The sequence below is a fragment of the Lithobates pipiens genome, unplaced genomic scaffold, assembly GCF_037356315.1.
Source record: "Lithobates pipiens isolate NorthernLeopardFrog02 unplaced genomic scaffold, aLitPip1_a1.2 Scaffold_59, whole genome shotgun sequence".
Lineage (NCBI taxonomy): Eukaryota > Metazoa > Chordata > Amphibia > Anura > Ranidae > Lithobates > Lithobates pipiens.
Genome location: NW_027507880.1, coordinates 2127370 through 2145140, shown reverse-complemented (window position 1 = coordinate 2145140; position 17771 = coordinate 2127370).

The following is a 17771-nucleotide window of genomic DNA, read 5'->3' as shown; positions in this document are numbered from 1 at the left end:
TATATAATCAGGTGATTTCTATCTCCCGGATTGCAGAGTGGATTCATAACAAAGAAGGGCAAAGTTGGGTAAATATAGAGATAATACAAAGTAAGGTAGATCTACGAATGATGGTTTGGATGCCACGGTAACATCGCGATTTAGCTACTAGCACAACCCACTAACTAGAAACACATTTAAGATTTGGGATGGGTTAGGGAGATTGCACCATTGGGAATACAACTCACCACTAATGTCTATATTGAGCACAAATTATTTTTATCCAGGGAAAGAGGAAAGGAACACATATATTTCACTAGATGGGCAAAAGAAGAGGAAATATTACTGCAAGATGTGATGAAAGATAATAGGATATATAAGTATGCTGAAATCACACATGAATCTGGAAATAAGCCACTAAACAAATGGAGGTATGCACAAATAAAGCACTTTAACTTTAACTTTACACAATGACTACTGAAGGGATATTTAGCGTAACCGCTTTCATTCTTTAAGAAATTTGGTTTTCATTTTGTGTCTCTCTAACATCCACTTCACAAATAGACATGCTCAAGTTTTGCTAATCTAGTTTCGTTTCTCATGTTACTGTTATCTTCTTTCAGTTGTTTAGTTTCTTGGAAAGCACATGATTTTGAGGAATCACTAGTTTCACTTTTCATAATCTGTATGACACGTTCAAAAGGACAGTACTTTCTGAAAGCCCCCTTTAAATATTCACACCAAAGAATAAAGATTAGATTTGCTCGGAGAGACTTTGTTGTTTTGTGTCATTGTCTCAATGGGCTAATCTCCCAGGCCTGTGTGGGTGATTGGACATCACACTTTAACAGACATGAATGGGTTAAAAATCACCTCTAGACAATCTACTTTCCCTTCAGTTTGGGGGCTTGGTCAGGGGTCGATTATAATATGTATGGTATAAGCAAAAGTACTAGTGTGCTCCACTTGCCTATTATCCTGATGAAAACTAATAAAAAAATAATAATATAAATATATATATATATATATATATATATATATATATATATATATATATATATATATATATATATATATATATATATAAAGAAAGCAGCCAGCATAAAAAGTGATCTCAACACCTGAAAAGAATATGTAAAAAGAAATATGCGGTGCTACCCCACTTCCTCATAAACTACAATGTCACAAAATGTAAATAAAAAATGTGCAAAAAAACACATGTGCAAATGAGCAAAACAAAAATACCAGCAAAAAAAAAAAAAAAAAAGAATACAATCAATAAAGTGCAAATGCAATATAATAAAAATATGAAAGTGCAATAAAGTCCATAAAAATCACATAAATGATCAGTGCAGTGCGATCTCCAATTGACAGCAGTGTTCATACAAATACAAAAAGTGCAAATGGTTAATAAACCACACAAACGGTCAGTGCGGTGTGGATTCCAATATATATACTGTGATCTTATGGTAAGTCCATGCAGTGGAATATAAATTAAAACGGCTCCAAATCATGTGACAGTCCACCATTAATTCAGTGCTAAACTTGTGGACCACCTGTTTCCCCCAGCCTCTCACCTCCAATGGAGACCATCAATGGCCAAATCGAGCATAATAGGAGGTGACCCTCTGGCTATTTTCTCCTCTCCTCGTAATACCAGCCCGTCAATGTAGATAGTTCACCAGCCATACACCGGATAATACAAAAGACAAGAGGGGGGCTCCCATGTGTAGAACGTAATATAAAATATTTTATTCAAACAATATCCACACTTACAGTTAAGTAGTAACACTCGCAAAATAGTAAACAAAGGAACTACCAGTCTCGGCCGCGACCGGAAGTGTCGATCGTGACACCTGGCTCCTCTGCACTTTTTGTATTTGTATGAACACTGCTGTCAATTGGAGATCGCACTGCACTGATCATTTGTGTGGTTTTTATGGACTTTATTGCACTTTCATATTTTTATTATATTGCATTTGCACTTTATTGATTGTATTATATTGCACAGTATTTTTTTGCTGGTATTTTTGTTTTGCTCATTTGCACATGTGTTTATCACCATTTTTTTATTTACATTTTGTGACATTGTAGTTTATGAGGAAGTGGGGTAGCGCCGCATATTTCTTTTCACATATAATATGTATGGTGAGTTGAATTGATATATTTATATTCTCTCACCACCTATTTAGAAATTGTTTCTTTTGAAGGAACCTATAATTTATGTAGAAGTTGTTTTCAGACCTCGTTGATAAGTTTAACTGCTCTGAGAAGCAGTAAAAAAGGCTGTTCTGAGTTAACAGTGATAAAGCCTTGGGTGGGCTTTAATGGACTCTGAGAAGTTCATTTAATAAGACTGTGTCATGGTTATGCAGTGATCTTCCTGTGTTTGCTTACCTTCCCTCATGTCTTCAGACTAAGAGGTCAGCCACTTCCACCTGGTGGTTTTTATAACCTCTCCTCTAAGCATGGCTCCACCCCAGGCCCTATCAGGGAGCCCTATATTAACCTGTGCACTGCAGGCCATCAGTGCTGATCAACCATTGTGTATTCATTTGTGTGTTAGCTCCCTGTTTCCTGCCGTGTGCTCTGCTTCTGATTTCCGTTACCGACTTTGGCGTGTCTTGACTATCCCTGTTTGCCTGTGATCCTGACCTTTTGGCGTGTACCCGACTATTCTTGTCTGCCTGTGGCCCCGACCTTGGCTTTGTCCCTCACCATCCCTATCCTCCTGTTGCCTACTGTGGGTGTGAGCTGGGGGTCGTGACCTGGAGCCAGTTGCAGCCAAGTCCATCCTCACCACTGGAGGTGCTGGTGAACACCTGCTGGCTCTTAGACTCCGCGCCCCAGGGAATCTTACGCTCTAACCCCAGTGGGATCTGTCCCCCGTCTGCAGCAGTCAGCCGTAGGGTCCACAATCTTGCAGTGCACTCCTGATCCCTACGGTGTGCACCTGTCACCTCGCCTCAAGGTGACCTGACAGTTTGATCAGCCATGGATCCGGCTGACATGCTGCTTCCTGCAGATGATCCATTGCAGAGCTTAGTTCGGCGACTTGAGACCCAAGAATCGCATCAGACCCAGGTGATGTGATTCCTTCAGGATTTGGCATCCTGTGTTGAACAGGTTCAGGCCTCATTAGGACCCCCGGTTCAACAACCTCAACCGCTATCTGCCGCTGCACCTATCGCATCAGTCGCAGCCACACATTCATTACAACTACCAGCTCCGGTCCGTTTCTCTGGGGACTCCAAGGCTTGCAGGGGGTTCCTTAGCCAGTGCACTATTCATTTTGAACTTCAGCCCCAAAACTTCCTGTCCGATCGGGCAAAAGTCGCATATATCATATCCCTCCTGTCCGGCGAGGCGTTCTGTGGGAACTGAATGATCCAGTGGTTTCTAGCCTGTCTGATTTCTTTTTTTTCCTTAATAGATTTTTATTCAGGTTTTCATTATACAATGAATAAACAGGATAGAATGTACAGCATTAGGTAACGTACAATATTAGAACTGAAAGTACATCAAGTCAACAAAGGCGGCATTTGCTAAGATAGCTCTAGAAATGGTAAAGTGTATGTAGACATCTGAGGATGTGGTTGTACGCCTTGCTATTATAGAAAAATAAAAAAAAGAACAAGAACAGGCTTCGAACTAAATAAAAGACAATAAAATAATAACTTTTCCCACCTATAGAAGGACGTTAGGAAGGTGAGATAAGCGTCGTCCGCTATGTAAATTAGAAAAGCATAGATACTGGTGGACACACACAGTGGAGAAATCAACACCTCAATGTGATAAAGTAAAATCAAGGGTCCAGCTGGTAAACTAGTCATGAGGAAGACTGGGTCAGTACCGTCTGCTAAACTCTTCAACTACGTCGGAGAGAGAGGATGTTCCACCCGAGCACCCCCTGAGGGATCTATGCTGTGCTCGAGCAAAGCCATCCCCTCCTGCACCTATGGTTGCGTTAGGGCTTGTTTCAAAGATTAAGGGTAAAATAGTGGGATCAACTTAGGGGAGTTGACCCAGTCTTTCCATTGTTGCCAGTTAGAAAGAAGTCGGGTTTTGGGACCTCGTCTGAGTGCGAGTACTGTTTCATGTATGTAATGTGTGTGGGTAGTGCGAATTACTTCTGTTAGGGTAGGTGGATCAATGTCCTTCCACTTCCGTGCTATATTCAAGCGTGCTGCTAGGAGTATGTGGATTATGATGTTTCTGGTCGGGTTAGGATATTGTTCAATAGTCAAGGACAGGAGGGCGAGGTAGGGAGATTCTGTGACTGATTGTTTGGTAACATCGGCGATCAGCTTGAATACTGAGTGCCAGTAACCCTTGAGTTTGGGACAGTTCCAAAAGATGTGCAGTAGGTTCCCATGATGGCGCCTGTCTGATTTCTTGAAACTTTTTCAGAATATCTTCGAGGAACCGGGTCGTGTCTCCTCAGCGGCTAGCGCTCTTTTATGTCTACGTCAAGAGTCTGCGTCTGTGGGACAGTATGCTCTTCAGTTCCGTATCCTCACAGCTGAATTGAGCTGGAATAATGAGGCCCTAGTTGCAACCTTTTTACATGGCCTCTCTGATAGAGTGAAGGATGAATTAGCAGGAAGATCCCTTCCTGCTGATCTGGACAGTGTCATCACCTTGTGTAACCAGATCGATATTCGCCTTCAGGAGAGGGCCCTGGAAAAAAAAGACGCCAGCACTCCCCATTCTTTAGGCAGTCTGAGCCCCCAGTCCCTTCTCTTCGATCCGAGGAGCAACCCCTGCCTGCTGAGGAACCTATGCAGTTGGGCCGGACAAAGTTATCTCCCGAAGAACGTGCTAGGCGCAGAACTCTGGGCCTATGCCTCTATTGTGGGGCCAAAGGTCATTTCCGTGACACTTGTTCTCTTCGTTCGGAAAAACGCTCAGGGCTAATACATTTGGAAGGTGGAGTATTAGACCCTGAAATATCACCTTCACCTTCTCGTCTTCTCCTTTTCGTGTTGCTTCATGTCCGTGCTTCCTCTCGTTCGGTCTCAGCATATCTGGATTCCTGGTGCCGCTGCCAATTTCATGGATTGAGAAACTGCATCCTCCATGAGACTTACCCTTTTGCCCCTTGGTGGTCTTGGCAATTGATGGCACTGTTCTCCCAGGGGGCCCTATCCGCTTCCAGACTCTTCCTGATAAGATGTCAGTAGGGACACTTCACCAGGAGTGGATATCCTTCCTTGTCTTACCTAAGGCTTCATCTCCTATCATATTAGGTCTTTCTTGGTTACGGCTCCATTCTCCACACGTCGACTGGTCTGCTGGTCAGATCCTGGTTGGGGTTCCTCCTGTTCCTCTTCCTGCTTACTCAAGGGTACCCCAAAAGAGAAACTTCCTGTTACCACCATCCCAGTATCTTCTGCTATTCCCACTGTATATAGTGATCTCTGGGACGCGTCCTGCAATAGTTGGACTGATGCACTCTCTAGGTCATGTGGTACTCTGGATGAGGAGCCCACCTATGAACCTGAGTCGATCATTCACTCCAGTTTGCATGACCATTTACCTTTGTCTGTCCCTAATCTCCCTTGGACGCACAGCCAGGCTAACTTGTCTGCAAGTTCCACAGTTGCTATGCCCTGTGATGCGATTGAGATGGTCGCTACACCCCACAATACTATTCAGTCGACCTCTGCACCAGTTATGCCAGTCCAGCCAATGCCCAATGAGCTTCCTGCTTCTTGTTCAGCACCTTCGGTGACCTGGCCTCACCCTACTCCTACTATGTCCGTTCAAACCCGTTTAAGAGGCTCAATCCATCCTTTGGATAGAATACCTCATTCGGCCAGGAGGGGTTTTCAATCTTTTTCTCAGGGTTCTCTGCATTCTGTTTGTGTTGCAGCTATCCAGCTTGACTCTTGTGACATGTCACTTTCTAACCAACCTGACCTCAGGGATCCACTGACCTCTGCCCAGTCTGGTGGTCCTGTTATGGATGCCCAGCTCATCTTTAAGGGTGTGGGGGACCCTGCTCAAACTCCTGATTCTCTCATGCCCTTACCCATTCCTAAAAAGCCTTTAGTCCTCAAGTCCTCTCGTCTTCTCCCTACCTCTGTTTCAGTCTCTGAGGATAATCTAAAATACGAGATTAGTCAAGTTTTGGATTCCCGGCTCCGTAAAGGCATTGTTCAGTACTTCGTACTTTGGAAAGGGTTGGGTCCTGAGGAGAGGTCTTGGATCACTGCATCTGAGGTCTTTGCTCCCTGTCTGTTAAGGAGGTTCCATCTGGAGTTTCCCTTTAAGCCTGGACCCAGGCGGGGGAGGGGGAGGCCTCGTAAGAGGGAGGGTACGGTCATGGTTATGCAGTGATCTTCCTGTGTTTGCTTACCTTCCCTCATGTCTTCAGACTAAGAGGTCAGCCACTTCCACCTGGTGGTTTTTATAACCTCTCCTATAAGCATGGCTCCACCCCAGGCCCTATCAGGGAGCCCTATATTAACCTGTGCACTGCATGCCATCAGTGCTGATCAACTATTGTGTATTCCTTTGTGTGTTAGCTTCCTGTTTCCTGCCGTGTGCTCTGCTTTTGGTTACCGACTTTGGCGTGTCTTGGCTATCCCTGTTTGCCTGTGAGCCTGACCTTTTGGCATGTACCCGACTATTCTTGTCTGCTTGTGGCCCCGACCTTGGCTTTGTCCCTCACCATCCCTATCTTCCTGTTGCCTACTGTGGGTGTGAGCTGGGGGACCCTGGGGGGCGCGACCTGGAGCCATTTGCAGCCAAGTCCATCCTCACCACTGGAGGCGCTGGTGAACACCTGCTGGCTCTTAGACTCCGCGTCCCAGGGAATCTTACGCTCTAACCCCAGTGGGATCTGTCCCCCGTCTGCAGCAGTCAGCCGTAGGGTCCACAACCTTGCGGTGCACTCCTGATCCCTACGGTGTGCACCTGTCACCTCACCTCAAGGTGACCTGACAGACTGCTTTAAGAAGCAGCACTTGTTCCCATGTGAACAAGGAGAAAGCCCTGGGGGAGCTTTCATGGACTCTGAGAAGTTCGTAGGAAAATGATTTATACAGTACTGTAATTATAAGAAAAAGTCTGATAAAGTGTGACGGACAATACCCAATCTCTTTGCTTATCTTATCTATCGCCTGTAGAAGTTTATAAGATCGAATTTGTCAGTGCTGTAATGTAAGACGACGCCTTCCACTGCACTGTGTTATAATGGGATGTAAATAAAAGGCGACAGACGCATCTTGCGGTGAACTCCCTGCTCTTTTTTGTGATTGATGGAAGTTCCCCAATCGAAATGTAGAGTGATGCTACAGTATCCGGTGATGTATTTATGTTTTCTCTTAATGATTTACATTTGAATGCTTTAACTATAATGTATGAGATAGTGAGCATAATAGCAGTGTTAATAACCCTCTCTTAAGGTAATACATAAATTGGCATAGTCGGTAGTATACTCTGAGGCTAACTTTTGATCAAAACATGCTATTTGAATAATTATATTTGCTACTGACATCTCTTGCACAGGGGAAGCTATGTGCAAAATTTGGATATTTGGCTTTTTGCCAACAGGGTTCAAGTGCTAATATCTCACTGACCTTAATAGATAGTGAGGAATTGTTTGCGCCATTAGTACTACAGCAATTGAAAGTACTGTTTGAACCTGTTGGCACTCTGCCAAAAAAATGTGAAATATAAATAAAAATTGTTTGGTTATAAAAATAAGAAAAGTAATAACACACAAAGCTTGCTTGTGATCAGGGGAACCTCTGGCCATAAGGAGTGCTTATTGGCATTTTGCCAAGAAAAAAAGAAAAAAAAGAAATAAAAGTCAGAATGTTTAGAAAGAAAAATAAGGATGAAAATAAACATGCTGTGGAGATCCCCGGCTGGACCGAGGCTCCCTATAGCATCCTAGCCAAAACATTGTCCACGATGGGTTTAACAGAGGCATGAGATTGTGGATTTAAGGGTTAAATCAACGTTCTCTGTGCCTGTACAATGCACCCCACCTCCCCCCCCCCTTACATTCCACAGCCAGATAAAAGAGTTGCACAAAAGACTTCATTACATGGGGACACACAGCAAATATCAGAGTGGGCTACAAGCACAATAACTGATTTCTAAGTATTATAAATTCTGAGGAAAACCGCGCTACTTATTCACAGGTAGAGGGGAAAATGGGTGGAAAAATTTTTTTACGGATAGAAAATGTCCTTACAGTAAGGACTAGACAGGTTGCAGCCCCCCACCAAAGAAAACCCCCAAACAGGGTTTTCACAATATTATAACCTAAAAACCGGGGTATCTGGCGCTACCTATGATTAAGTAAAAATTAGATAAAGTATAGAGTAGAAATGCAAAGTGAGTATTTTTATAGTCCCTAAAAATACCAGCAATCTCATAAAATGTGCTCTATATCTCAAAGGCCTATATCAGATATCTTATTCCCACACTAATGGGAATATTAGCCTCTATCAGGGACAAGGTTCAATAATCCCAAAAAATGCTGGGCGCCAAGAGCTCTATGTGATTTAACTAATGTGAACCCCTATGCGACTTTAACAATAAAATCACATAGATAATCTTGGATGTGGCCTGGTCCGGAAATAATATGCACTTGTATCAGAAGGACCTAGATCTCAGCTTCCAAAAGGTGCTTATGTGCAAAAATATATAGAAATATGTGATATAGTGCTCACATGCAACTTATGCCAGAAATTGCATAGATATTGGTGCATGTGAACTCATCCAGCAATATCTCACCCTCACGTATAAGCAAATCTACTCCTAAAGTGCAAATGTGGAACAGATTAGATCAAACATACAAAATGTGTGCGCCTATATCCGAAGTGAATCAGAATTATAAAGTGCAAATTATTGTAAACATAAGCTCCAAATCTTCCTAGTGAAATACCCAACCACAAAAAATATATTGAGTAAGACTGAAAAATTAATAAAATGATTAAAAAATAGAAAATAGTCAGAATCTAGATAAAAAAATCAGAGTCTGAAAAAAAAAAAAAAACCACACAAAACAAACAAGCACCACACCCTAGATTGCGGTGTATATAGAAAAGACCTACAAATCATAGGCCAAAAACCCTCATACAAAGTGTAAATGTATATTACAGATCAAAAGTCCATATATAAAAGGGAAAAAAAAAGGAAAAAAGAAAAAATGAAAAAAATCCAAAATATAAAAATGTATGGATAAGTGTACCACACCACCCTTAAAAAATATATATAACCAAGAACCACAAACATTAAATTAATATATTAAATGTCCATTGTTGAACAATCTTCTATTGTGCAAGTCCAAAAATGATATTCATAAAGTGACTTTCGTGCTTGCTGTATATCCTTCAAAGTGACTTCCGTGCTCACCCACAAGGTTCCCCACTCACCAGAAAGATGCACCCCAGCTGGGGTAATTTGCCTTTAATCAGCCTTTTAAAATTCCGGCTCCTTGCCCATGTATTCCTTCACATCCAGACAGGGGTTCCGTTTATCCCTTATAGGAAAAATATAAAGTCTCCATAGTGTAGTATGTATATACTTGAGAGAAGCACTAATGGTTTATTTAGGCAAAAAACTGTTTATTTCCACAAAAATGTATAAAAATATAAAAAATATATCAAAACAAGCTACGTATAGCATATATATGTATATAAGAAAATATAGTCTAGGACTCTATATTTTTTTATATTTTTATACATTTTTGTGGAAATAAACAGTTTTTCCAAAAGGACAACAAAACGATAGTATTACCGTATTCAAGAAATTGGTGGAAAAAAGATTTAAGAGAATTAAAGATTCACAGAACAAAAAAACAAGAGTTTATGGAACACTATTAAACAATTGGAAAAGAAAAAGAATATAGTAATAAGCTCGGCGGACAAGGGAGGTGGCCTAGTGATACTCAATAAGGACGATTATAAAAAGGAAATGGAAAAACTACTTGCGGAGAAAGACACGTATAAGAAATTAATAATCAATCCCAAAACTGAATCTGAAAAATTGCTTAAGAAATTTATTAAAAAAGGCGAAAAAAGAGGAATTTTAAACAAGAAAGAAGCAAAATATTTAATTCCGAAAGCAGCCAAAACACCAGTGATTTACTATTTACCAAAAATTCACAAAAATGAAAAAATCCCCCCAGGTAGGCCCATAATCAGTGGTATTGGGTCTTTGTTTTCGCGGTTGGGAGAGTACCTGGATGGTTACCTACAACCTCTGGTGGCAGAAGGTAAATCCTATCTAAAGGATAGTAAACAGTTGCTTACTGAATTACAAAATATAGATTTAAAAGAAGAAGATATTTTGGTTACAATTGACGTTAATTCGTTATAGACCAACATCAAACAAGAACATGCATTAAGCAGCATTGATTGGGCATTACAAACCCAGACGGACCTCAGACAGGAACAGATCGGCTTTATAGTTGAAGGGTTACAACTGGCAATGTCACACAACTTTTTTTGGTATCAGGGCACTTATTATACGCAAACAAAAGGAGTAGCCATGGGAGCGAAATATGCTCCCAGCGTAGCTAACCTCTTCCTTAATAGATGGGAAGAGGAACAGATTTATAGCGTACCCAGGCAACACCTGAAAATGTACCGTAGGTACATCGATGATATAATCATGGTATGGAGTGGCTCAGTAGAAGAATTGAACAACTTTTTCGATGAGATCAGCCAGAACGCTTACGGAATTTCCTTTTCGGGTGTTTGGAATACCAAAAGTATTGATTTTCTGGATCTACAGATCTTTAAGGAAAATGGCAAGTTGGGCACAAGGACGTTCTTCAAAACCACCGACCGAAATGGGTACATTCCCATTACTAGCTGCCATCACCCGAAATGGTTAAATAATATCCCTAAGGGCCAACTAATGAGAATATACAGAAATTGTAGTGACAAGTCGGACTATGATAAACGGGCAAATCAAATCATAGACAGATTCGTCTCAAAAGGATACAAAAAGAAAGAGCTTTGCGATTTGAAAACAAAAATAGGCCAAATGAAGAGGGAAAGACTAATAGATGAAGTGCCCAAAAGAATTCGAAAGAACAATAAAAACAACAAAAGGATGGAAACAGCTTTCTTGACTGGTTATAGTCGTCAGTATAAGAAACTTGAAGGAATTTTTAAAAAACACTGGTCAATTTTACACACTGATGATACACTAAAATCTTTACTGCCTAATAAACCTGTATTTATATACAGAAGAGCCCCCACCTTAAGAAATTCGTTAGCCAAGAACATCGTTGATCCACCAAAAAATATCAAAATCTTTGAAAATTTTAAAGGTTTTTTCAAATGTGGCAGATGCCTTCCTTGTAAAACAAGTTCAAAAAGCATTCCGAAAAAAATAGCAAAGTTTTCATCTTTCTCCAACAAAAGAGAATATAAAATTAACGAGCTTATTACTTGCAACAGTACTCATGTCACGTATGTGATAGAATGCCCGTGTCGTAAACAGTATGTTGGTAGGACCACACGAAAATTATACATAAGAATTAGAGAACATATTAAAAATATCAAGAAAGGATTTCAAAATCATAGTGTTTCTAAACATTTTAGAGATTATCACAATCGAGACCCCAACCTTATGACTTTTTATGGTATTGATAAAATTAATGGTCACTGGCGAGGGGAAGACAAAAGAATTAAAGTTTCAAAGAATGAAACTAAATGGATATTCCTTTTGGATACTTTACAACCAGCGGGCCATAACATAGAACTGGATCTTAATTGTTTTTTAACTAATTACTAATCCATTTATGACATTTTATGATAGAGTTTGCCTATTACTTCCTCTTTTATATTTTTAATAATTTTTTCTCACATCTGTTTTCCTCGATCTATTTTCCATATCTCAGATCGAAGGTAATACATTCAGCCAGGTCGAATACATTTTTGATTGATTATAGGAGTATCAACTAGTTTAATTATAGTACATTATAATACAGTGACATTTTTTTCCAACTTTTCTCCATTTTTTTTCCCTTTTTCATCCCACCTTTTTTCCTTCACCCAATAGTAATCCTTTAAAAGGGTCGAATATAACATATCCTCTGGGATTGAATGTCGTCTAATATTTTTAATTCTCAATTTTTTGGTCTACATATTTATCTATATATATATTTTTTCAATTTTTTTCTATTTTTTCCATTTCTAAATTTTTTTTCTCAATTTTCTGTAATTTTTTATCTTAATTATAGCTTACTATAATTATTTATTAACAAATAGATATATGGTGACCTTTTAAATAACCACTTTAAAAACATTAAGCAATTGATTCCACCTTTTTCTATATATATATTTTATTTATATTTATATTTTTATTTTTTATTTTCATTTTTATTTTCATTTTTATTTTTGTCTTTTATCTGTGCCACCATAAATGGGAATATATAATGGATAGGGCCCAGATAGATTTTAGTGTCTAAAGATAGCGAAATAGTTCCCAAAATAAAATAATGTATAATGTAGTTAATTTATTTTCATTCCAATTTTGTTTCCTATACTAACAATAACAAAAACAATTAAAAAATTTTCCTTATTAAAAACATTTTTCCTTGTTGAGAGATGGTAATATATTAGCTATTCCTCGATCTCACCACTTCTGATATACAGATATATTGACAGTTTTATTTACATAATAATATTCAATATTTATATATTTTTTATATTTTGTATGTCATTGTTGAGAAATTATATATGTGTGTGTACGTTCAATTAATTTGTCCATCTATTTGTTTCCAAGTCTGTATTTGCCGCCGTATATAATTAATGCTCCCGCCCCGCAGCATCTATTGGCTATCCGGAATCTTTGTATTCTAAGGCCTCATGCACACGAGACGCAGTTAAACGCGCGTTCAGATGCAGTTGGACAGTTTTTTCAACTGCTCCTGAACTCATTCAATGTTATCCTATGTGTCCATGCACACAGTCTCGTTTTTTTCCGTTTTTATGCAGTTGCGTTTAATCTCGTTTTTCCAGAAGCAAAAAAATGCGTTCAGAAGCAAAAATTTCCACGTTTCAGACGCAAAACGCGGCAAAAAGCGGTAAAACGTGGAAAAACGCCGCTACCGCGTTTAGCCGCGTTTGCGTTTATATGCGTTTTTAAAGGTGACCTTTTTTTTTTTACATTAAAAATCTCAAAAATGATTGCAAATGATGAAAAACCATTAGAAAAATATTTTAAACAATTGCAATTGCAAGTGGACAATCCACAACTTGTGGCAAGTGACATGGCAGGTGGCAAGTTACGTGGCAAGTGGACAATCCACAACTTGTGGCAAGTGACGTGGCAGGTGAAGTGGCAAGTGACGTGGAAAGTGGACAATACACAACTTGTGGCAGGTGACGTGGCAAGTGGAAAATCAACAACTTGTGGCAGGTGACTGGCATGTGACGTGGCAAGTGGACAATCCATAACTTGTGGCAGGTGACGTGGCAAGTGGACAATCCACTTGTGGCAGGGGACGTGGCAAGTGACATGGCAAGTGGACAATCCACTTGTGGCAGGGGATGTGGCAAGTGACGTGGCGAGTGGACAATCCACAACTTGTGTCAGGTGACGTGGCAAGTGGACAATCCACAACTTGTGGCAGGTGATGTGGCAAGTGATGTGGCAAGTGGACAATCCACTTGTGGCAGGGGACGTGGCAAGGGACGTGGCAAGTGGACAATCCACAACTTGTGGCAGGTGACGTGGCAGGTGACGTGGAAAGTGATGTGGCAAGTGGACAATCCACAACTTGTGGCAGGTGATGTGGCTGGTGACGTGGCAAGAGGACAATCCACATCTTGTGGCAGGTGACGTGGCAGGTGACGTGGAAAGTGGTGTGGCAAGTGGACAATCCACAACTTGTGGCAGGTGATGTGGCTGGTGACGTGGCAAGTGGACAATCCACAACTTGTGGCAGGTGGCATGGCAGGTGACGTGGAAAGTGGACAATCCACATCTTGTGGCAAGTGACGTGGCAGGTGATGTGGCAAGTGACGTGGCAAGTGGACAATCCACAACTTGTGGCAGGTGACGTGGCAGGTGATGTGGCAAGTGATGTGGCAGGTGATGTGACAAGTGGACAATCCACATCTTGTGGCAAGTGACGTGGCAGCTGACGTGGCAAGTGACGTGGCAAGTGGACAATCCAAAACTTGTGGCAGGTGACGTGGCAAGTGACGTGGCAGGTGACGTGGCAAGTGACGTGGCAAGTGGACAATCCACATCTCGTGGCATGTGACGTGGCAGGTGATGTGGCAAGTGACGTGGCAAGTGGACAATCCACAACTTGTGGCAGGTGACGTGGCAGGTGATGTGGCAAGTGATGTGGCAGGTGATGTGACAAGTGGACAATCCACATCTTGTGGCAAGTGACGTGGCAGCTGACGTGGCAAGTGACGTGGCAAGTGGACAATCCACAACTTATGGCAGGTGACGTGGCAGGTGATGTGGCAAGTGATGTGGCAAGTGGACAATCCAAAACTTGTGGGAGGTGACGTGGCAAGTGACGTGGCAGGTGACGTGGCAAGTGACGTGGCAAGTGGACAATCCACATCTCGTGGAAAGTGACGTGGCAGGTGATGTGGCAAGTGACGTGGCAAGTGGACAATCCACAACTTGTGGCAGGTGACGTGGCAGGTGACGTGGAAAGTGATGTGGCAAGTGGACAATCCACAACTTGTGGCAGGTGATGTGGCTGGTGACGTGGCAAGTGGACAATCCACATCTTGTGGCAGGTGACGTGGCAGGTGACGTGGAAAGTGGTGTGGCAAGTGGACAATCCACAACTTGTGGCAGGTGATGTGGCTGGTGACGTGGCAAGTGGACAATCCACAACTTGTGGCAGGTGGCATGGCAGGTGACGTGGAAAGTGGACAATCCACATCTTGTGGCAAGTGACGTGGCAGGTGATGTGGCAAGTGACGTGGCAAGTGGACAATCCACAACTTATGGCAGGTGACGTGGCAGGTGATGTGGCAAGTGATGTGGCAAGTGGACAATCCAAAACTTGTGGGAGGTGACGTGGCAAGTGACGTGGCAGGTGACGTGGCAAGTGACGTGGCAAGTGACGTGGCAAGTGGACAATCCACATCTCGTGGCAAGTGACGTGGCAGGTGATGTGGCAAGTGACGTGGCAAGTGGACAATCCACAACTTGTGGCAGGTGATGTGGCAAGTGATGTGGCAGGTGATGTGACAAGTGGACAATCCACATCTTGTGGCAAGTGACGTGGCAGCTGACGTGGCAAGTGACGTGGCAAGTGGACAATCCAAAACTTGTGGCAGGTGACGTGGCAAGTGACGTGGCAGGTGACGTGGCAGGTGACGTGGCAGGTGACGTGGCAAGTGGACAATCCATATCTCGTGGCAAGTGGCGTGGCAGGTGATGTGGCAAGTGACGTGGCAAGTGGACAATCCACAACTTGTGGCAGGTGACGTGGCAGGTGATGTGGCAAGTGATGTGGCAGGTGATGTGACAAGTGGACAATCCACATCTTGTGGCAAGTGACGTGGCAGCTGACGTGGCAAGTGACGTGGCAAGTGGACAATCCAAAACTTGTGGCAGGTGACTGGCATGTGACGTGGCAAGTGGACAATCCATAACTTGTGGCAGGTGACGTGGCAAGTGGACAATCCACTTGTGGCAGGGGACGTGGCAAGTGACATGGCAAGTGGACAATCCACTTGTGGCAGGGGATGTGGCAAGTGACGTGGCGAGTGGACAATCCACAACTTGTGTCAGGTGACGTGGCAAGTGGACAATCCACAACTTGTGGCAGGTGATGTGGCAAGTGATGTGGCAAGTGGACAATCCACTTGTGGCAGGGGACGTGGCAAGGGACGTGGCAAGTAGACAATCCACAACTTGTGGCAGGTGACGTGGCAGGTGACGTGGAAAGTGATGTGGCAAGTGGACAATCCACAACTTGTGGCAGGTGATGTGGCTGGTGACGTGGCAAGTGGACAATCCACATCTTGTGGCAGGTGACGTGGCAGGTGACGTGGAAAGTGGTGTGGCAAGTGGACAATCCACAACTTGTGGCAGGTGATGTGGCTGGTGACGTGGCAAGTGGACAATCCACAACTTGTGGCAGGTGACGTGGCAGGTGATGTGGCAAGTGATGTGGCAGGTGATGTGACAAGTGGACAATCCACATCTTGTGGCAAGTGACGTGGCAGCTGACGTGGCAAGTGACGTGGCAAGTGGACAATCCAAAACTTGTGGCAGGTGACGTGGCAAGTGACGTGGCAGGTGACGTGGCAAGTGACGTGGCAAGTGGACAATCCACATCTCGTGGCAAGTGACGTGGCAGGTGATGTGGCAAGTGACGTGGCAAGTGGACAATCCACAACTTGTGGCAGGTGACGTGGCAAGTGACGTGGTAGGTGACGTGGCAAGTGACGTGGCAAGTGACGTGGCAAGTGACAATCCACATATCGTGGCAAGTGACGTGGCAGGTGATGTGGCAAGTGACGTGGCAAGTGGACAATCCACAACTTATGGCAGGTGACGTGGCAGGTGATGTGGCAAGTGATGTGGCAAGTGGACAATCCAAAACTTGTGGCAGGTGACGTGGCAAGTGACGTGGCAGGTGACGTGGCAAGTGACGTGGCAAGTGGACAATCCACATCTCGTGGCAAGTGACGTGGCAGGTGATGTGGCAAGTGACGTGGCAAGTGGACAATCCACAACTTGTGGCAGGTGACGTGGCAAGTGACCTGGCAGGTGACGCGGCAAGTGACCTGGCAGGTGACGTGGCAAGTGGAAAATCAACAACTTGTGGCAGGTGACTGGCATGTGACGTGGCAAGTGGACAATCCATAACTTGTGGCAGGTGACGTGGCAAGTGGACAATCCACTTGTGGCAGGGGACGTGGCAAGTGACATGGCAAGTGGACAATCCACTTGTGGCAGGGGATGTGGCAAGTGACGTGGCGAGTGGACAATCCACAACTTGTGTCAGTGGACGTGGCAAGTGGACAATCCACAACTTGTGGCAGGTGATGTGGCAAGTGGACAATCCACTTGTGGCAGGGGACGTGGCAAGGGACGTGGCAAGTGGACAATCCACAACTTGTGGCAGGTGACGTGGCAGGTGACGTGGAAAGTGATGTGGCAAGTGGACAATCCACAACTTGTGGCAGGTGATGTGGCTGGTGACGTGGCAAGTGGACAATCCACATCTTGTGGCAGGTGACGTGGCAGGTGACGTGGAAAGTGGTGTGGCAAGTGGACAATCCACAACTTGTGGCAGGTGATGTGGCTGGTGACGTGGCAAGTGGACAATCCACAACTTGTGGCAGGTGGCATGGCAGGTGACGTAGAAAGTGGACAATCCACATCTTGTGGCAAGTGACGTGGCAGGTGATGTGGCAAGTGACGTGGCAAGTGGACAATCCACAACTTGTGGCAGGTGACGTGGCAGGTGATGTGGCAAGTGATGTGGCAGGTGATGTGACAAGTGGACAATCCACATCTTGTGGCAAGTGACATGGCAGCTGACGTGGCAAGTGATGTGGCAAGTGGACAATCCAAAACTTGTGGCAGGTGACGTGGCAAGTGACGTGGCAGGTGACGTGGCAAGTGACGTGGCAAGTGGACAATCCACATATCGTGGCAAGTGACGTGGCAGGTGATGTGGCAAGTGACGTGGCAAGTGGACAATCCACAACTTATGGCAGGTGACGTGGCAGGTGATGTGGCAAGTGATGTGGCAAGTGGACAATCCAAAACTTGTGGGAGGTGACGTGGCAAGTGACGTGGCAGGTGACGTGGCAAGTGAC